The sequence below is a fragment of the Heteronotia binoei genome, chromosome 8 (genome assembly GCF_032191835.1).
Source record: "Heteronotia binoei isolate CCM8104 ecotype False Entrance Well chromosome 8, APGP_CSIRO_Hbin_v1, whole genome shotgun sequence".
Lineage (NCBI taxonomy): Eukaryota > Metazoa > Chordata > Lepidosauria > Squamata > Gekkonidae > Heteronotia > Heteronotia binoei.
The window spans coordinates 21,584,915-21,607,208 of NC_083230.1; the positions used below are offsets into that span (position 1 = coordinate 21,584,915).

The 22,294-nt window shown below is 40.8% G+C and overlaps 1 long non-coding RNA gene and 1 pseudogene across 1 annotated transcript in view; both read right to left on the reverse strand.

Moving 5' to 3' along the window:
• Positions 1-22,294, reverse strand: part of LOC132576043 (uncharacterized) — a 285,396-nt gene that overhangs the window by 103,616 nt on the left and 159,486 nt on the right. The window contains exon 2 of the long non-coding RNA XR_009555725.1: positions 22,047-22,248. This is a non-coding gene — a long non-coding RNA (uncharacterized LOC132576043). The remainder of the gene's footprint in view (positions 1-22,046; positions 22,249-22,294) is intronic.
• On the reverse strand, positions 12,351-13,835 carry LOC132575857 (obg-like ATPase 1; annotated as a pseudogene).

Genomic DNA, 22,294 nt, shown 5'->3' on the forward strand with positions numbered 1-22,294 from the left:
ATGGTCTGCTGCTATTATAACTGATCCTCCTTTCATGTTAGGGCTCAACCTAATTCATGTTAGGGCTCAACTTAATCCACATTCAAGGTCAGATAAGGTGTTATTTACCACTTTACCACTTGAAATATATAAGTATGAAATCACTGTAAAGTGAACTATCTCCAGTTTAATAGTTTAATCATTAATGACTTTTCTGCTGTACTTACTGGAAGGGCTGTCACAGCCCAGGAACCATTTGCACACCTGAGGGTGGCTGTGTCTTCCTGGGCCAACCCACCCACCCCCAAACATGAATGGAATTACTGAGCAGTGCCAACCCTCCTGCCCTGCCCGGGAGCTGCCTACACAGTTACAGGGAAATGGTAGGTTTGGTGTTAGAGATTCACAAGGGGTGGACCACAAAGCCAACCACTGTGGAACCCATGAGAAAGGCAGGTGTATAGGAGGAGAGCAGCAAGGCAACCCCAGGCAGGAGGACCCCAGATAGTGGTGGGGTGCTGATCAACATCCTGTGGAACTCAGTCCTCAACCCCAGGAGAAAGAGGAGTGTATTGGAGGAGAGAAGCAAGGCAGCCCCAGGCAGGATGACTCCAGAAAGTGATGGGGTGGATACTGAGACTCACAGGAAGGGGGGACCTCAAAGGCAATGGCTGTGGAACAACTCAGGCAGCAACCACAGGAGAAAGAGGGGTGTATTGGAGAAGAGCAGCAATTCCAGGTAGCAACTCTGGAACAGTGCAAGCAGCAGGACACAAAAAGGGGATGGGGTTGGCATTAGAAATGCAGAAAGAGGCAAAGCCAAGACAATAAATACAAAAAAAAGTGGCAGAAAACCCAGGGAAAAGAAACAGGTGCAGAAGACCACCCCAAAAAGCTTTTTCATGCAAAAGTTTCTGGAATGGGGTTTCTTCTCTGAGACCTTCCAAGCCTCAGCAAAAAGCTTTGATAAGTCCATCCTGAGCACATGATTTCCAGTTCATGCTCGTCCCTACTTATAATTAAAGTTCTTGAAACTTAGCACTTAAGTGGTTAATTCTGTGTACATAGATTTGCAGAGGACCAATAGGACTGAGGTCTCTTAACTCTATATGTATATTTTATAGCATTTTTGCTGCGAAGAGGCAAGCTATCTCTGCAGACATGAATTCATAGTTTTGAGAACTGCAAAACCAAGCATCTGTGACAATATCTTCTAGATAGAATAATTGCCCAAAATAATCTTACAGAAACTTCTGGAAGAGCATAACGTTGTTTGATTAATGGAATTCATTTACCAAAAATTCCAAACATTGCATGAACATATAGCCTCATGCTACATAATTAAAAATTAATCCATCTTTCATGACAACTTTTGGACAATAATGAATCTTAAACAGAAAATTATCTTTAGATAGATTTTTCCTCAAAAAGCTTTTTAAAAATCCATTTATTTTTTTTAAAAAAATAATTTTTAAAAGTTAGATTTAAAAATTTGATTTGATATTCTTTAATAGATAGAGTTTATCATCTTACAACAAACTAAATTGAATAGTAATATGGAGATGTTTGTTAAGGGGGTAGGCATTGCTCGGGGTCACCAAAAGGGGGGGGGGTGGAGAAAATGTTAAATATGTGTATTATATAGAGAAATGTTATATAGAGAAATGTTATATATGTGTATTATATAGAGAAAATGTAATATATGTGTATTAACATTTAATGACAAATGATAACATACCATTACAATATATTACATTATAATAAATTGGGGTTTTTTTAATTGACTACTTTTATCCACCCTGTTGTATTTACTCAAATCCAAGATTATGTTTTCAGTTACCCAGGTATTCCATTAAATGGGGGGAAGGATCATCTTCATAAACAAATGTTATACACAACTTTTTGTGTCTAACCTGGGAGGAAAGTGTCTTCCTTTCAATTAAATATAGTACTGAATCAGTGGGAAATTTGCAGTGCAAGAGCTTTTCCTGAAAACTCACTGCTGTACTTACTACCTTTGTAGCCACAGTTAGATAGGCATACCCTCAGTCAGCCTATACAATTTAAAAAATGACTTTTATCTTTCTTCCCTTACACTATTCTAGGGTTTCCAGTCCTCAGGTGGAAGTGGGAGATCCCCCAACAGCCACAACCTGTCACCATGTCCCTGACATGATGGTATCATGAAGTAACAATAGTTTTGCCCAATATACAAGAGCATTGCAGCACAATGTCCCTATGTGATGTCACTTCCATGTGACATCATCATGTTGATGACATCACCCCACCCACCACTCCCAGAAAGCTCCCTCCCACCCCCAACTGGCACATGGCAGGGACCTAGCAACTCTACACAATGCTCTTTAAAATGAGTAGTGAACTGAGGATTTGGGTACATTCCAGACTGATTCTCATCCACATATCCTTGGCTAACTTATGTACTTTTTTTTTAACGTACCCCACCCTTCTCCCCAATGGGGCCTTAAAACAGCTTACAACATTCTTCTTTCCAGCATTTTATCCTCACAACAGCCCTGTGAGGTAGGTTACGCTGAATGTGTGAGAATGGTCCAAGAGCACCAGGTGAGCTTCCATGGCACAATGGAGAGCTGAACCTGGGTCTTTGGTTCTAGTCCAGCACTGTAATCACTATACCACTATGATAACCCCTTCCAACCCCTCCCTCCAGGGTCGGTGCTAGGGGTTCTGCTGCTCAAGGCAGACCCCTACACAGCATCCCCACTAGCTCTCTCAGGAAAAGAATTCACATGCAATCACGCGTGGCATGGACGTAAAAAATGATGTCATCAAGCAGACCAAGGATGGGGAAAGCCGACGCATATCGTGCTCCTGCAAGGAGCGCAGTACACAAGCCCCCCCCCCCCCCCTCAGGCTTCTTGCTTTGCAGGAATCCTGATAAGGAGTGGGGAGAGCCAACGTTTGCATAGCACGCTCCTGCAAGGAGTGCGGTACGCAAGCTCCCCCTCTCCCCACTCAGGCTTCTTGCTTTGCAGGAAGCCTGATTGGGGGTGGGGAGAGCCGACACTTGCGTATCACGCTCCTTGCAGGAGCATGGTAAGCAAGCCCCAGGCTCGGCTCATCAGGGGAGAGAGGGGGCGCCCTTGGCAGCCATCCACCCCGCCTACTCTCACGCACCGGCTCTGCCTCCCTCAAAGGCAAGATTTTCTCTCAATTTTCTTTCCTTGTCTGACTGAGTCACCTTTTTTTCCTAAAGAACTCTGGCTGTCCCACCCTGTCAAAGTATACTATTTTGACTACTTGTTCAAGCCCAGGAACCTGAGGGAAGGATTTGGAGCCCCCGCTAATTTTAATGGCATTTGAGATGTTATTATATTCTAAACTAACACAATATTCAACACAGCAGGGAAAAGTCAGTTGGAATCAGGTGTTGAAATTTCTGAGGTAAAACCAATACATGCACAGACATTAGTTCTTATGTTTCAGGTTAATGAGAGTTTCTGAAGCTATTTAAAGTTACTTAAAATCTTTATGTTAAGAGGTTTTTGTTCCAGTGTTTTCCAAACACTCCAGCACAATTTCTTTTAGTATACTCTGACTCTTTTGGTTTCCAAAAGGCTGGTACACTCTTTCCAGTACTGTTTTCTTGAAACACCTTTACTTGTCCTAAGTTTTTTAACTGACTTAAGGTCTCTAAAGGCAGTTTCTAACAACACCAAAGCAGGGATCTCTGCACTCTTCAGAGTTAACTCCCTGTTTTACTAGGTAGGGAAATTCTCCTCTCACTAGAAGATGTATTCCTTTTCTTTGGCCAGAATGGGAGTCTCTCTAAGTACCCACTCATCTTTGCCAACTTTCCCCAGTTCTCTTGTCTGTTAAACTGCTCTCAGTCAGGGCTGAATTCGGAATGTCAGTACTCAACTTTTCTCAGCTAGGGCTGAAATCAGACTGAATCTCTCCTCAGCATTCAGTTCAGAAGTCTTCAGCTGATGCTAACCAACCAGATTCATTGGAGTAGTCTGTCACTTAAGATTATCTGACTCTGTGAAGAATTAACCCTTCACACTCCTTTAGCTGTTTGTACAATACTTCTACGCTTTTAAAAGTGCAGCCTGTCACAACCACACAGGCTCTCTCTTCAGAAAAGAGTAATCTCTCTTCAGGAATGTATTTGCTTCATAATGGCCCTTCTGGTCTGTTTCATACAGTTGCCAACCAGATGACTAGAAGATGCCCACAAACTTGGCATAAAGGCAACAGCATTTCTTCGTTGTTCCCCCACCACCGGTAACAGAACATAAAGGTTCCATTCAGTCAACATGGCTGATGGAGTTGATAGTCCTTGATCTTAAAAAATGATCTAAATGCTAATAACAATTATACAGTGCTTCTGAAAGTATTCAGGGCACTTCATATCTCATTCATAGTTTTCACCCAAACACTTGCCTTCTGATCTCACAACACTACCAGCTCAGCTTGAAAAAGAAGTGGCACATTCTCTTTGTATTTTAAAAATCATGCAGCATTTAAAAACAAAATAAAAACCCTTCAGCTTCTTCCACTTTTTTTATCTTCTTCAAGAGAAATGATGGAAAAACACAACTGGACCTCTTTGAGTTTCTGTTAGGCCCCTGAGATTTGCAGGATTCTTTCAAGAAGCTGGGATTTGTTTTCATAAAGCAAAAAGGGTTAGCAATCAGACCCCCTCCTCCCACAGAGAGGAAGTTTAGGGGTCAGAGAAAGACAAACACTCTTCATACAATATCACCTCAAAAATCCTAAATCTATATTGCCTGGCCCAAAATGACACAAAATGGATGCCAGCCAGAGACAGGCCTGAGAAAAATATTGTTGAAGGTGAGTCAGCTTACTGATTAACTACCCTCGCCACACCCTGAGGAGATGCATAATTAGGAACAATGGGATCCCAAGATTTGTCACCTCACTTTGAACGTCACATGCCTAGCCTCATGTCACATGCCTAGCCTCACTTCCCCCTTACCCATTTACCCCAATTTAGCAACATTTAACGCTATTAGCCGCACTGAGCCATTCACGGGAGGGGTGGGATATAAATCAACAGAAATAAAAAAAAATACTCACAAAATCTGGCAGTTTTCTTGTCCAGTATTCTGAGGGTCATCAAGAAACATTAACACCTATAGTTCACCCCTGGTGATCTCATCAAGGTTTCCCAAGATCACTGTTCATCCCAGAAAAAGCAATCAAGTCATTGCTTTGGGGCCAAACATGTCAGACTGATTCAGGGAGCATTTTTTCCTATAACTGTCAGCACTCCGTGAAATAGCAGTGTGTGTGTGTGTGTGTTCTTGGCACCATACCTCACACCCTCACTTGCACATGGGTCCTCTCCACTTCTCTATGAAATGCTGGTCATTTCACTGCTGCTTCCGTAGACAGGCTCTCTCTTCAAGATTGATAGCTATTCTGTCCCCAAAATCAGTTTCTCCCTTCCCCTTCCTTATTTCTTCTTAGTTAGCATGTGTGTGTTTTTGTGCATTTATAAATATGTTTTGTTTTATTTCTATTTTTTAATAAAATCTGTTCCAGTTTAACACCTGACTGGTTTTTTTCAAGATTTCTCCATGGGAAAAATCCCCGTAAACATTAGTGGAGATCCCAGTTACCCGCCTCTTGCTTTGTCTCCATTAAAGCTAATTTCCTCAATTACATAGGAGACTGCCAATCTGGGTAACAAAAGATCCCATTAAGATCTTTGATTTTTCCAGAACTGAAAAAAGACTCCAAACTGGGCTTCTGGACATCCCTACTCCATTACTCCCCAAACAGATCCTCAGCAATACAATATGGCCTTCTTGGATGGCAGATAATTCTGCAGTGTCGGCATGAACTGAATAACCACACCAGATGGAAAAACGGAGCAGAATCTACCTGCCTACCAGTGAAAGCTGACTGCAAGGAAGCTAGACAAAAGCCGTGAATCATGCAGAGGAATAGCAGGCAGCTTTTTGGACCTTTTAATTATTTAGCTGATTGCGCCAATTCTCACAGCACTCCAGTGTTCCCCAATAAATGCTTTTAAAATTACTCCTATAGGGACTGTATCGTTAAGCAACATATATTTAAAAAGTGTGCAAACCTTTTCAATTCCTATTTTTCAACATACACCCATTGCCGGATTTATTAGGTCATACATGCACAAGTCTTTCTTCCACTGTTCCTTAAAAAAGAGGGGGGTGGAAATCAAACCCTGCAATCTTGTCATCATATTGCCAGTGACTTAATGGCCATTTATAATGAGCAGATTCTTCTGTGTTACAAAGAAGTTAGGGTATCATTGGGGCCTTTCAAGGATAATAGCGCGGTTATACCCTGCAATTAAATCAGTACAAATGTGCAGTTATAATACCAGATTCAGCTGCAACCTTTCAGTCACACAAATGTGGTTAAAAGTCCTACACAAAAAGGGAAAAAAATCTGTTACTGCTGGAGCACAATTTGTTTAATATACAGTTTCCCACTTCCTCTTCACTCCACCAAGCACAGAGGAAATTACAGGCCAGACAGTCTGGCTTCAATACCGGGAAAGTTGGTAGAAACCATTATCAAGGACAGAATGAGTAGGCACATTGATGAACACGAGTTATTGAGGAAGACTCAGCATGGGTTCCGTAAGGGAAGATCTTGCCTCACTAACCTGTTACAGTTCTTTGAGGGGGTGAACAAGCATGTGGAAAAGGAGACCCAATAGATGTTGTTTACCTTGACTTCCAGAAAGCTTTTGATAAAGTTGCTCATCAAAGGCTCCTTAGTAAGCTCGAGAGTCATGGAGTAAAAGGACAGTTCCTCTTGTGGATCAAAAACTGGCTAATTAATAGGAAGCAGAGAGTGAGTATAACTGGGCAGTCTTCGCAGTGGAAGATGGTAAGCGGCAGGTGCACCACACCCTGAAGCCTTCCCTGAAGATGGAGTTCACACAGGGCCGCTCAGTAAGGGGCAGGAAGAACCCACATCATGGGGGGAGCCAGCTAATGGCGGGGGCAGAGAGGTGATGGGCAGGGGAGCACGGGGCTGGAAGCGGGAAGAGAACTGGGACACGGAGGTGTGAAGCAATATAAAGGGGGAAATGCTGACGGCCAGGGTTGTTGTGGTCCATCAAGTACCGATGGTTTGGGAGGTGCCAGTTGCTTGGGGGCCATCGAGTCCATAGGTTGCTCAACACGGTGCTTGTGTCTTTTTCGTCTTCGGTTCCGAGCACAAATCTGAGACATGCTTCTTGGCCTTGTCGGGCTTAGGCTTCAGTAGGGCAGAGGCCATGGAAGCAGCCGACATTGCCACGTCTCATGGGATTTGGAGAGTAGGCGAAGACCACAATGTGGAGGAACTCTGTATCTCCAGGTGCAGGGACAGCTCAAGAAGATGGCTACGGAGTCTGTCGGCCCTGTTCTTCCTTGCATATTTGCTGAGGTTGAGGCAGTGAGGGCACGTGTTGATCCAATGGGATTCCTCCTGACAAAGGAGGCAATGTGAATGCCCATCCGACGAAGGGATTTTCGCTTTGCACCTCCGGCACTTTTTAAAAGTGACCTTAGTGTCCTTCCCTTCCATACAAAAGTCTGGCCAGTTCGGAGAGAGGCCAGAAAAGATGGGGGGAAGGAGGGGGGGGGGACAGCCACGAGAAACTAAAGTCCTTTTTTGTTTTGTGTTTTTTTTTAAGAAAGTAGAAGAAGAAGGCTAAGTAAACGATACCAGTGAAGAAATATGACGACGACGCTGGAGACAGTGGAAAGAAACGGAGCGCAGCGAGGTAGGTCTAGCAGGAGCAGTGGTAGAAAAGATACTGAGTGGGAGGCGCTCTCCCTTCCCTCTAAACATGTGCCTACTCCCTGGGGGGAGGGAAAAGCATGCCAAAGAAGAGTGTAAACTAAAGTTTTAGAATCTCTGAGGTGGATTCGTGGCACAGCGCAGAACCCAAGTGTGGGACTGGACAACCACGAAGAAGATCAGTTCCATACATCTGCCTGACACCTCCCTCCCCACATGACTGAATCCCAGCACTACCATCTTGTTTTAAACTGTTTAAATTGCTCTGGATGTTTTAAATATTGTGTTTTTATTATTTTAACTTGTTTACATTGCATTGAACCAAATTGTTGTAACTGCCCTGAGCCCTGCACAAATAGGAAAGAATGGTCAAAAACTCTAATTTAATAATAAATAAATAGTTGAATTATGAACATAGAAATACGACCTTATCACTAAAGAATTTGAAATATATTTTCAAACCCTAGGCAGAGATGGCATCTGAATATCTGGTCCAATACCTAGAATGCTGAAATTAGCACTGATATAAAATATTATCGAGCCTTGATAACCACCTAGTTTAAGCTAATCAGAAGATGGTTTTCACCTCTATTAATTATCTTCTTTCTTATTCCACAGCTCAGATATTAATCCATGCCCAGAATAATTTACACTGTGAAAACTATGAAAGGGCTAGACATTCATTAATTTCCAAGGATTTCAAGATTTCATACCTGCTATACTACACTGTGTGAAATCTTAATTAAGACCTCATTGTACTTTACTCTACACACACACATGCATAAATGGCCATTAAGTCACAGCTGATTTATAGTGAACCTATAGGGTTTTCAAGGCAAGTGATTAAGCAGACGTGGTTTACCACACTGCCTTCCTCTGCAAAGTACTCCTTGGTGGTCTCCCATCCCAGTATCGACACTGCTTATCTTACAAGATCGGGCTACCATTCCAATGTGCATTCGCGCGAGCGCGCACACACACACAGAGTGCTTCCTTTATTTTTATATATATGATGAAATGCTTAGGAGCAATTTTCCACCCTATTTTAACTACACAGTCACTTTTCGCCCATGGGCAAGAGAATATTTCCAAGCTATAAAAATGAGATTATCTCCCTCTCCACAAAATTAATTATTACACTTCAGAAGTTTCCACATGATTAAACACATAGAATGCTACCCATTTCTACAATAAAATAATCTCCCAAAGAAAAAGAGGTTGTCTTTTCCCAGTTTTCCCTGTTTGCCAACCAAGACACAAAAAGAACCATTGACTGACTCTATCCACCAATTCTACAGGGAGCTTTTCCAGTGACAGAGTAACATGCTTGCCTGTTGAATTTTCACTCTGCCACTATTACTAGCATTCTAGCATGCATCCCCAGGGACCAATTCCTTCCTCATAATTAGAAAGAGAAAGCAATCTATTAGCTCATCCTGGCATAATAACCTATGAAAAACTTATTAAGAATTATGTGCCAATATCTATGCAGTGAAATGTAAAACCTTTAAAATGGAATGTTGTTCCAGAGGAAAAAAGGGATTACAACATGCATGCTATTAAACCACTCTAAAAAGTTTTGAATAGATTTATGTTGACTAATGAGTTCTAATTAAAGGAGGCTGCTTGGGAGAACAGCAATACCTTTAACTACGCTCATGTTTTCTCAAAGTGCCTTTGTCAAACCCTGTCCCTCCCCCTCTTAAACTCATTCTATCAATAATTCCATAGTGGAACATTTTATCAGTGGCCTTTAGGATTTGAATGCATCTTTAACGTATTATTTTCTCGACAGTAGTAAAAGCCTGCACTCCCCCATCAAATGCCAACTAATTTTCAAAAGCCACTGTATAGTTTATTCAGTATAGTTTACATTATTTTTGAAACTGTTAATTATATGATTGGTCAAAAAAATTCTATAAAATAACCTTAAGAGTTTGACTCTTATTTTAGAGGAGCACCGTTTAAAAAAACCCAACATCTTCAAGTTAAATGCATCCTTTTTGGGGGGAATTTGAATAATCCATTGATCACACATTTTTGAACATTTTAAGGAACTTTTAATGTTAATTACATGTGACAACATTATGATTCATTGTAATAAAATATTTCACTAAAGTTAATATCTGAATAAGTATGCTTGCACATAAAAGCTTGTATCTTGAATAAAACTTTGTTGGTCTTAAAGGTGCAACTGGACCCAAAATTTGTTCTGCTACTTCAGACCCAACACGGCTAACCGCCTGAATCTAGTTAACAATAAAGTGGGATTCTGAAATATGAATGCTAATAAAATGTGGATTCTTTTGCAGTGGTGGAAGATTTTCCACTCACAAATTCATTAACTGAGCTTGTTACCAAGTATACAGATATACACAGTACATCCCAAGCTCATTACCTTAAGACTCTTAAAAATAATCAAGTGAATCTAAATATACCATTAGAATAAGAAATTAAGCAGAAAGAATGAAACCAGCATCATATGTTGGTGTTTTTTCCAAAATATATTTGCAATACAGTTGACTTTTAATAGCAAATTCCTTTGCTATCTTGTCTGATATTTTCTGTTTTGTAGAAGAATATTTATTTATTTATTTATTTTTCATATTTATACCCCACCCTCCCCACCGAAGCAGGCTCACGGCGGCTAACAACATCATATGTCAACAATAAAACAATAAAAATAATCACAATCACACGTCCATTAAAAGTTAAAACAGGTTGCAATTTAAAATTATTAGTGCAGTTTTAAAACAACAGTTTTAAATCTTGCTAATCATCTATGTTTCTGCATTCACTGGGAGTAATTCTCCATATATTCCGTTGCGTGAACAAGTTCATCAGAAATTCTCCTCCTCCAAAGATTTACAGATTATGAGATTTCAGATGAAAATTGTTATGCGAAAACTTGTAATTATGACACATGAATTAAGCTGTAATATTGGATACGGCAAAAAGGAAGTTCATATGTTTGACAAAGTTTTTATAAACTTACTTCCAAGGGTCATATTCTGGTAATAAGTAAATCATATTCTGGTAATAAGTCTTCCTTGTATGTAAGTCAATTCATAATTGTCCACTATGGAAACCTACAAGTGGCAATATACCATTATGCAACTAACTGGAGTCCAGAAGTCTCTGTTGCTGATGCTTTTCTGAAGGAGGAGAAGGAGAAGATGATTTATATCCAGGGCCAGACCTAGACTGTTTGGCACCCCAGGTAAGACTAACTACTTGTGCCTCCCACACATACTGATAACCAATTTTCAAAAACAGATGAATTGTGGGGAAAACAAAAAGCACAAAACTTGAAATTGCTCTCTGACCAGGATAGCCCAGACAAAACTGACCTTGTAAGATCTTGGAAGCTGAGCAGGGCCAACTCTGGCAAGTATTTATATGGGAGAGTTCCTTGAAATAAAGTTGGGAAGGCAGGCTCTAATCAGCCATCTCTACTGGGGGCCTGGAGGATACAGCTTTAGGTGCCCACTGGGGGAAAGGCAGGGCATAAATGCAATAACTAAGTATTAGTTCCGAATGAGGATATTCCATTATACTATTATGTTGAAAAGGAAGAACTTCTCTGGAAAGGCATGGTGGGCATTATTTGGTGGGGTAGGTGGAAATAGATACAGTCTTGAAAAAGTTTCATCACTTAATTTGGCTGTGCTTACTAAGTGCCCCAGTATCATATGATGAGGCAACAGACTAACCATTCAGAAATTTACAAAGTTTTACATCTGGATATGTGTATTCATCTCGTTTACTTGTCAGAGTGAATGACTGATCTTTACCTTCTATTCTAATATGATTAAGCAGAGAGAGAGAGAGAAAGAGACAGACAGACAGAGATCTATCAATCACTTCTTCCTCCCTTACTTCCAAGAAACTGAGAGTGGAATATATTGTTCAGTCTATCTGCAAAGTAATTCTTAGATGGTTTAGGCATGGAGAAAGTGTGTCTGAACCATGTCATCCAGTGAGATTCTTGGCAAGGGTTGAGATTTGTATTGGAGATCTCCCCAAAACCTTCTCTGTGTGTGAATACAATTATTTGCTTCATCACAAACAGCTTCGATGCCCTGTGGGGCTTAAATCTGTGCTGGAACCTGGATGGCAACAGAAGCAAGGCATCCATGTGGAAAGCACAATGACGTTTAAACCAATGACACTGAAGGCATTTAAACCTTAAATGCTTTCTAGCCGTGCCCGAATAAAAGTCAAGTAATATTGGCTTTTATTCAGGCATGGCTATTTCAGTAGCCAGATTAAATTCTCTAATCTGATCCATCTGAATAAATAACAAGCACCTCCCGTACCTATCACTGCCCCATGCTTCCCTCCTCCTAGTTCTTAGTAGTCTGAGGGTATTGTACCCACAAGCTAGTAAGAATCCTTTCTTCCCAGACTTCCTGAATCTGTAGGCAGGTAGCTGTAAAAATGCTTTTGTTTGCCAGGAAATTGAGCTGCGACGAAAGGGGCAGGAAGGTGGCAATTAATATTTTTACTATTCAAAGTGACTAACATGAATTAAACTTGCTCTCATGTTTGTAACCTTTGTTTCAAGCGCATTTTCTTTTACTTCCTTTTTTTTTTTTGTAAAAGACTTTAATCCTGAGCACTGAACAAATCTGGTAACTCATTTCTTCTTTGGCTGTTGAGGTGTGTTAAATTTAAAGATGATAATATCTCCATCTTTGACTATGCAATTTCTTTTTTGCTGTCTGCATTTTCAAACAGCCTTGACAGCTGCTTCTGAGTCTCCAACTTTAAAATCTTCCATTATTATTATTTATTTCATTTATATCCCGCCCTCCCCCACCACGGCAGGCTCAGGGCGGCTAACAACATTCTACAATCATACAATAACAAGTAAAACCTTAAAATTACAATATAGAGCAATAAAACATTAAAATATTAACTTAAAACCAATCCAATAATACAGTTGTGATGCGGTATAGATCTTTAGACCGCATTGGCGGACCCTTGGTTACCGTTTTTCCTAGCAGTCCGAGTATGCTAATTTAAAAAGGGTGGTCTTGCAGGCCCTGCGGAACTGTTCAAGGTTCCGCAGGGCCCGCACCTCCTCCATAACAAATCCCTTTCAAAATCAGTGTGAATCTTTCCTGCTCCCTGAAGAGCCTTTACCCACTTCCTGCACACACTTCATCAAGGCCTGTAGTGAAAAAGTATTCTAGCTGGAATGCTGCACACCAGCCTTTATGATCTTTGGCAAAGCACTTTGTGGCATGTTCTCTTCCAGATAACTTCTGTTTTTCCTCAGCACTCATTTCTTACAATTTGAGTTCCAAGGCCCTACTAAAAGGAATAACCAAAGCACCTGGGTCATGCTTGGCCACCCAGTCTTTTAATTTTTATCAACTATTTGTTTTTCTTCCTAATGTAGTCTTTTTCAGAAAGGTTATTGGTTTTGAAGTTAAAACCAAGTATCTGTTCAGTACAGATCAAACGGACTTTTTTTCATCCATTACCCAACTTTTGATTTTGCACAGTATATCATATCAGGTTTTAATTTCTTATCATCGCCTCACACAGCCCCTTTTTCTAGTTTGTCTATAATGGGCATTATCATTTCCTCATTCCTCATTTTTTAGTCTTAAGTTCTTCATGAATTATTTCAATGTCATGAACTAGTTCAATGCTTCAATGTATATGATATCATTATAATCAAATGATTGCAGTAGACAAAAGATCCCATCTCAGGCACTAACGTGAGAGAAAAAAGCATTTCCTAGACCCTCTCCAGCATGAGCTCCTTTCACGAGGTCAGCAATATCCACAACATTCAATAAGGCTGGAATTTTGCTTGGTGGTTTATGATATTGGCAAAGGAAATCAGATCTCTCATCGGGCACTGGCACTCTGCTCTCATTTGGATCAATAGTGCAGAAAGTGAAATTATCTGCTGCAGCTTGACTCCTGGTTAACATGATGAAAAATGTATATTTCCCAGTGTTTGGCAACCCAACAATGCCGAATTCCAGGATTGTCCCAAATTTTCCAATGACTGGGTGTGGTTAGATTCCCATCACCTCCCTTTTGGGAAGCATCTTGCCGGGGCATGAGGGAATGAGAGGGGCTCTCTGCCCAAGCCCTGGGCCAAGTGGAAGGAGACACTGCAGTGTGGAACCCCTCGCTTGCGGACACGCTACCACTCAGGCAGGAGCAGCCAGTGGAACAGGTGGGACATGCTCCCCATTGGACAGGGACTGGCTGAGGGGAAAGGTTAGAAAGGTGTGTTTCAAGTGCATTTTCATTATGGCTCATCTCATTTCTACCTAGTGTGTCCTGTACTGCAAAATTGGTTTAGGACTGCAGTGTTAATTCATGTACCTCATATTATTGTATTTATTTTACACCCATGCCATTTACCATTTATTCATGGATTATGCAAGTTGCTTTTATAGTATATTGTACAGTAGTACCTGTGAGGACCAACTAGGTATCAACCACATAGACTCTCTCTTATGAAAACATAGGTAGAGTTTATTTGTTTCAATGCAGGAGTCAACCCTCTAGCAAGGAGTCAACCCTCTAGCAAGAGGGTTGCCAGGAATGAAGCTAGTGGTTACAGAATGCTATAATATAGTTAAACTGAGCAAGCAAACGTGGCTCTACCCCTCCCACCTTTTCACACCACAATGCATATCAACTGGAAACAACACAGTCCTTTCAGATCGCACCTTCCAGAGCCATTCACATAGCCTAGGCCAAGGGAGGAACCATCATTCCAGGCACCAGGTCCGCATTTCTATGACAACTAGATAAGCTATGAATTACAGACACCCAATCTAAACCATAAAATGCAAGAACACCTAAACTACAAAGCAAAGAAATCCTCCCCTTCCCGCAATCACAGGCATCACAATCAGGCAGTTGAGATACATTAAACAAGAGAATAGCCCATGGGAGGACACTGTCCTGACCAATGTTCCCTCTGAGCTGCAGAGTCTTGTGAGCAAAAGTTCTACTTTTTGAGCTACTGGCATGAAAGTTGTGAGCTACTGCATAAATTAGGGTGCTCTGGGGTCATCCTTCCGGAGCAGACAAAAATGTGTGAGTGGGAGGTTAAAAATCTGTGAGCAAGCTTAAGCTAACTCAGCTCAGAGGGAACACTGGTCCTGACAGTACCTTCCAAAACACCATTTGACTTGTATCAGTAACAGCTTAGAACCTGTATTCTTCCTGGTAGTTGCATACTGATGTGGGTAATGTGAACCCACAGTAGCAGAGACCCCCTGCTAGAGGAAACCAAATTAACACTCTACACACCACAGTATTAAAGTTTTTTTTGTTTTGTTTTTTAAAGTTCACACAGCCCTACTGCCACAACCTCTACCTCCAGGGCTTTTGAGGTAGAAAAAGCCCAGCGTGAACTCATTTGCATATTAGGCCACACCCCCTGATGTTACCAATGTTTCACACAGGGCTTTTTTGTAGAAAAAGCCCAGGAAGAACTCATTTGCATATTAGGCCACACCCCTGGTGCCAAGCCAGCCAGCTGACAGCAATGAAGAGGGGGAGGTGTTTGTGAGTTTCCTGCATTGTGCAGGGGGTTGGACTAGATGACCCTAGAGGTCCCTTCCAACTCTATGATTCTAGGAACTGAGTTCTAGGAACTATGCGCTCCTGTTCAAAAAAAGCCCTGTCTACCTCCATAACGAAAGGCTCCACTTCAACCCCTTCTCTTAGTCATGACACTACAGATATAGCCCCATGACCATGCTTCTTCCCAAACCTTTTATCATCTGAGGGGAAAAAAAGTTAGGGGGAGTGGCAAAATTACACAAAAAATAGAGAGCAAGGCTTGTGAATGATCTGTTTTGTTTTAGAGCACAGTTTAGCAGATGCTTGGAAGTGCCTGTAAAGAACATGAGGAGGTGGAGAAGGAAGGGTTGGCAAAAAACAGTGAGTGAGAGCTTGTAAAATATTAACTTTGTTACAGAGTTAAAATTTAGGAAGTCAGTGAAGCACCTAAATAAAAAAGGAAGAGGGAAAGGGAAAACAGATGGTCCTTAGCCTACAACAGTGAGGAAGAGGTTTGGCTTTTAGGCCTCTTTACCACTTACTACAACTGACCAGTACCAAGTTGGCTGCATATGCTAGAAGCCTAGCAATATAAGGTGAGCTCAGAATCTCAACCAGAGATCTGTCTTGAAAGTGAGAAAAAGCCAGCAGCAGACTAACTGGGATTTATGAACCAACTGTGCTCGGTTAAATTCACCATTTATTGTAAGCTCCGAATGACGCCAATAAATGCTATTAGTCCAAGTTGTGCTCCTGGGCGCTATGAATGCAAGCTGACCAAATTACAAGTCTTGTCTTTATTTTGTACATGTGACCTGCTCAGTGACCATCCCACACTTTCAAGAATTACCAAGTAGCTCCTTCCCCAGAAATCATTTATTTGAACAGAAAGAAAGGAAAGAAAGAAAGAAAGAAAGAAAGAAAGAAAGAAAGAAAGAAAGAAAGAAAGAAAGAAAGAAAGGAAGGAAGGAAGGAAGGAAGGAAGGAAGGAAGGAAGGAAGGAAGGAAGAAAGAAAGAAAGAAAGAAAGAAAGAAAGAAAGAAAGAAAGAAAGAAAGAAAGAAAGAAAGAAAGAAAGAAAGAAAGAAAGAAAGAAAGAAAGAAAGAAAGGAAGGAAGAAAGGAAGGACGAGAGAAAGAGAGAAAGAGAGAAAGAAAGAAAGAAAGAAAGAAAGAATGAAAGAAAGAAAGAAAGAAAGAAAGAAAGAAAGGAAGGAAGGAAGGAAGGAAGGACGAGAGAAAGAAAGAAAGAAAGAAAGAAAGAACGAGAGAAAGAGAGAAAGAAAGAAAGAAAGAAAGAAAGAGAGAGAGAGAGAGAGAGAGAGAGAAAGAAAGAAAGAAAGAAAGAAAGAAAGAAAGAAAGAAAGAAAGAAAGAAAGAAAGAAAGAAAGAAAGAAAGAAAGAAAGAAAGAAAGAAAGAAAGAGTTAGCTCTCGTCATCCTACTGCTAGTCAAACCATGTCACTTTTGTAAACTGGAAGCCCCTTTCTGCCACTATTAACATGCCAAGGGAATTCTAGATGCAAAAAGAGTATCCTCACTGTCTGACTGGTGGAAACCTTGATCAGCAAGAGCTGATCCTCCACCTAGGATCAAAACCCCCAAAGTCAAACTCTTTCCTCTTCACCACGCCTCCTAAAAAAGGAAACTACTTACTAATGAAAAAAATGTCAGACACATCTCAACTGGAGGAATCTATGGAATGATCATGCAGGTTGGTTAGCACCAGAGTAGGATGTAGGAGACTCAGTTTGGAATTCCCTCTCTGCCATGGGAACTCACTAACTGACCACAGGACAGTTATTCTCGATGAGTCTAATTTACTTCACAGAATAAAGTGGAAGAAAAGAGAACAATACTATAAGTTGCTTTGGAGTCTAACTGGGAGGAAAAGGGGGATACAAATTCTAAATAAGTAAATTGTTGCTGAATTAGGCTTTTTGTTTGTTAATTTAAAAAAAAAAAGAATTAGATTTTGAGTTGCTGAATTAGTTAAAGCTGATAGGGACAATTTATAATCACCACAAATGCAGGGCTATATATATCAACTGGAAACAATACAGTCCTTTCAGGTGGTAATGGCAAACCATGATTTATTATTACATGAATGAATCAAGAACCTCAGGCTCACAAATCCTGTTCTCCTTCTCTCCTCATGCACAACTTGATAAAAAAGTTCCACAGTCAGCCCATACTTATTGTTACACGGAAGTTTATAAAATTTAGCATATGGAGGAAAAAGTGACTCCTTCTCTCTCAATACTAGAAGTTGGAGACAACCAATGAAATTTATGGGCAAGAGGTACAGGATACAAAAAATATACTTGTTTACTAAATGAGTACTCAACATATGAACATATGAAGCTGCCTTATACTGAATCAGACCCTTGGTCCATCAAAGTCAGTATTGTCTTCTCAGACTGGCAGCGGCTCTCCAGGGTCTCAAGTTGTGGAACTGTCTGCCAGTAGTGATGGCTATAAGCAAAGATGGCTTTAAAAGGGGAATAGACAGATTCATGCAGGATATAACCCTCATGGCTACTAACCATAGTGAGTAAAGGGAACCTCCATATTCAGAGGCAGCAAATCTCTGAAACCCAGTGCCAGGAGGCAACATCAAGTGAGGGCCTTAACCTCTATCTCCCATCCATGGCCTTCTGGGGCAACTGGTTGGCCACTGTGTGAAACAGAATGATGTACTACATGAACCACTGGTATGATCCAGCAGAGTTCTAATTATGTTTTTATATCTGAAACCGCAACTACTGTTCCCTTAGAACAAAGATTTGAAGGGAAGATAGCAAGCCACAGTTATTGCCTTGGACATAAGGATAAAACAATGGTTTGTCACAAAAGGTACACGTGAGAACAAGTGCAATCATTCCCCACTCTTGTGCATGTCTGAACGTAGTCCATTTACTTAAAAGCTCTCCAACACTGCATAGTGCCTATTCAAAAACACATCCTATATGGTGTAACATTACTAAGAGGAGTAGAAGAATGGAAGAAAAAGGAACCTCATATATTCAGAGACACTAAGGAGAGTGACCTTGCCCATGGATATTCAGTAAAACAGGAACATTACTGCAAGCATCTTTGACTGAGAATAGGATATACAGTATAAGAAGACTGGATAGGAGCTGAAGGAAATCCTGAAATGATCCCAAGGTTGAAAAATGATAGAATAAGTAACAAACTCTATAGGCAGGACTGGAAAGCCTCTTCAGATGGACTGATCGCTGACATGGTCCCACTAAGTCATATAGTCCAAAACTAGAACAATGGCCTTCGTCACAAATGGATAAAGAACAAAACTTTGCTGTAAAGTATCCAGTTGAAATTATTTATATTCTAACAGCAATATCAGCCATAACTGAGGATACTTAAATCTAGAGACTGGGCGCATAAAGGGACAAGACAGATCTTTTTTTACAAATCTGAAAAATGCCCCAAGTTCACAGAAAAGTCTGAACTCTTTAAAAAGCAGGGGGGGGGGCAATTTTTTAAAAAATATATATCTATAAAGAGTACCTGTAGCTTTAAGAAATGGCCATTGCTAGGCAAACACAAAAGCTTGATTTCTGTTAGTAAAAACCAGCAGGAAGGATACAGACCTTTCCAGAACAATACTGGACCTGGGTAAAGGGTGCCAGGGGTAGGGTAGGATAGGGAGGAAAACTGAGGATAGGAAGAGCATTAAGACAGGCTGGCTGGTGGATGGGAAGGAGAGGAAGCAGGAAAGGTGGAGAGGCTATGGGGGTTTTCAGGGAAGAGAAAGAGGAAATAATGCAGAAAAGGGAAATTCACCCTGCTAGTCCTTGCGGATTCCCATTTGTAAAATGTAAAGCGCTTCTCAGCCTACACGTATCCCTTCCAGGTCATGTCACATAATTCTGGTCATAAATTTGTTAATGTACAGTTCTGTACATTCCCAGCATCCCACCACAATGACAATGCCTGAATTTTAGTCCCATAATTAAATTCTCTTTCCGTTTTGATTTTCATGTACTTGTAAATTACAGGCAGATGTTTTCATCAAATTGTTCCTAAGGGGAAGTTTAGTGCACGATCTACACTAAAACAAAATGGGCAAAAAAGTACTTAATATGCTGCTCGTCGTATGCGTCATGACAGAATACACTTGCTCATTAACAGTAAGGAATACCAAATTCACTTAGCTCTGTGTCGGTGGTTTACTTTATTCCTCTTGCTACTACAGTTTCTTTGTTCACCTGCTCCCAAAAGCTACTGAGGCCCCAAATGTAACTGACAGAAGTTTGCATTAGTTTCCAAACACTGCATAGAAAAGGATGTAGTACAAATACTATGGGGTGGCACTACCACTACCTCCCTAATGATCAGAAATGAGCAACCAAAATCACTGCTATTTTGGGCATCTATTTTGTATTCTATATCAGGGGTGGCCAAACTGGCTCAGGAGCCACATGTGTCTCTTTCACACATACTGTGTGACTCTCAAAGTTCCCACCACCGCATCAGCCGGCTTGGAGAAATGCATTTAAAGTTAAAGTTGCCTTCTTTCCACCTCTCCTTCCCTTTCCCCATCTATTTACCTTTCTTCCTTCCTATCTTGCAGCTCTCAAACATCTGACATTCGTGTCTTGCAGCTCTTAAACATCTGACGTTTATTCTGTGTGGCTCTTACATTAAGCAAGTTTGGCCATCCCTGCTCTATATTAAAGCTCTTTATTAATTATCAACCAATTCCTAAGTATGGCACCACTACACGGTTCAAAAAATATGCGGAGCGGCCACCCAAGATAAAAAGCTGCTGGGTGAGAGAAATAAGGATCAAGCAGGTTGAGAAAATGGAAGCTACATCAAAAGCAGAGAAGCAGGGGAAAGGGTGGGAAACTAAGAATGAGGAGGGAGCCAGCAAAACAGAAAATAGGATTTCTGTACAACACCTCATAGATCCCTTGGTGGTTCCTTATAGTCCACTGTCACACAAAAAAACTGAAGACAAATACATTTAATCATTATACTCTGGTAACTTATATTCATTACGTATAGTATAGACACTGAGAGCATAACCAGCAACAAAATATAGACATATTTATTAAAAGAATTACTAAAAGCACGTAAATAGTTTGGGTATTTATTTTCTTTTCAGTTTCCCTAATGTTTATTAAGGGAGAGGACAATCTTTGGGCTAGTTCACTCCTCTAATCAAAATAGTCAGTTTCCCTAATACAATCTCCACCTCGAGTTAGCCCTTGCAGAGCTTTCCTCTGAAATTTTCTTTTTGGGTCATCCTTGGCCTCTGCAATTACCACCAGGAGGTAAGAGAGACAGGGTAGGAGATATGCAAGGGGAGAGGCCATGAGACCTGAGGTGGGCTATAAACTGCACAGAGAATTATTCCAACAAACCGTCAGAAATCAATGTACTTTTTGTTAATGAATATCCCAACATTTTTATGAGAACAAAGACAGCACCCTAATCTTAAACAACTCTTCTGCAATAATACATCTGATTTGAACATGGACACTGTTCTTGCAATAAGCTTGCAATAAACCCAGATGCCCACTTTGCTGCCACATACATCCAGACAACACAGTCACTAGACCAAGCAACATCTATTGTACTGGGGTATCAAATGCCTGACCCACAGGGCAGAACTGGCTCACCTAGGGCTTTAATTAGGCCCACAGCTTTTTTCTCTCCCCCTCCTCCCCTTCCTATCCTCACCCTTCGAAGCTCTGAGGCTACTGAAGTTCCCAGTTCCTTCTGCTTTGTCTTCGCCAGCTGCAGCAGGAAGCTCTTTTGAGCTTCCAAAGCTGCAATAAAAATGCATAATGGATTTTCCATTAAGATCTCTGGGCCCAGATAGATAGGCCTAGAGACCTTAATGGAAAATCCATTCCACATTTTCCTTGCAACTTTTTCTGTGCTGCAATGTGTTTCAATGGAGTGGAGCCAAGATTCACTTTCCAGCATTCCTATGGCAAGCTGAAGCTGCTGCTTCCTAGAGTTATGCCCTTGCAAATAAAGGGTTGATGCTTTGAGCCAGTTTGTCTCTGCTGAATGGACCTCAGAACAGGTGCCTAGTGAGTAACCTGGGAACCCACAGCCAAAGGGGAATATTACACTGAAGAACCACTGCTAATTGGAGCAGACCCACAGGGGAGGCTTGCAATGCCCAGCCATTTCATGTTTTCCTAGACTCAGAGCATTTTATATTTTTAGTTTCTGCTGTGATCCTTGTACTTTTTCTCAATGTTTTATTTTTTAAAGTTGAATTGCCAAATCCCACTATTCCCCAATATTTTAAACAAAATATTGCAAGAGTTTTAAGCATGTTTGTATTTTAAATAAAAATAATACATTTAATTGTATTTGTCTGTGTGCTTTATAAAGTTTTTAATATCTGCTGCCTATCATTACATTTTATAGCACACATGGCCCAGCCCCACAAAGTCCCATTTATGTCAGATCCGTCCCTCATAACAAACGAGTTCAATACCCATGAGTTAGACCACTGGTCTGATCCAGCAGAGTTCTTATGTTCCTATGGTGCATTTCAATAATAGATGCTCAAAAGAAATGAGAACAGCTGGCCTATCTGAGCCTTAATAATGGCATGTTGTGGTAACTTAATACTACAATATCTGGGGGTGGGAGGGAAGATTTAGAAATACGTTCTTATTTCTAAGTTTAACCTTTCCCTATATTAAGTAATCTGCTTCCCACAGGGGGGAAATTAGAGTTTTTACCTGCAAGTGAAAGTCATGTGATAATCCTTGTATTTCAGAACTGGAACACAACTCTACCGCAGATCATCTTCGAATACAATAAACTGCTCCCATCTAAAAATGGAGGAGATGGGAAGATGTAAGCATCTTTCTTCAGGTATTTCTGACTTCAGCTCCTACAGGGGCCGGAAATTCTAGCCTTGGATAGCTCCTCTGAAAGTATCTGTAAAAGAAGAAAAACTATGTTAAAAACAAACAAACAAACAGAA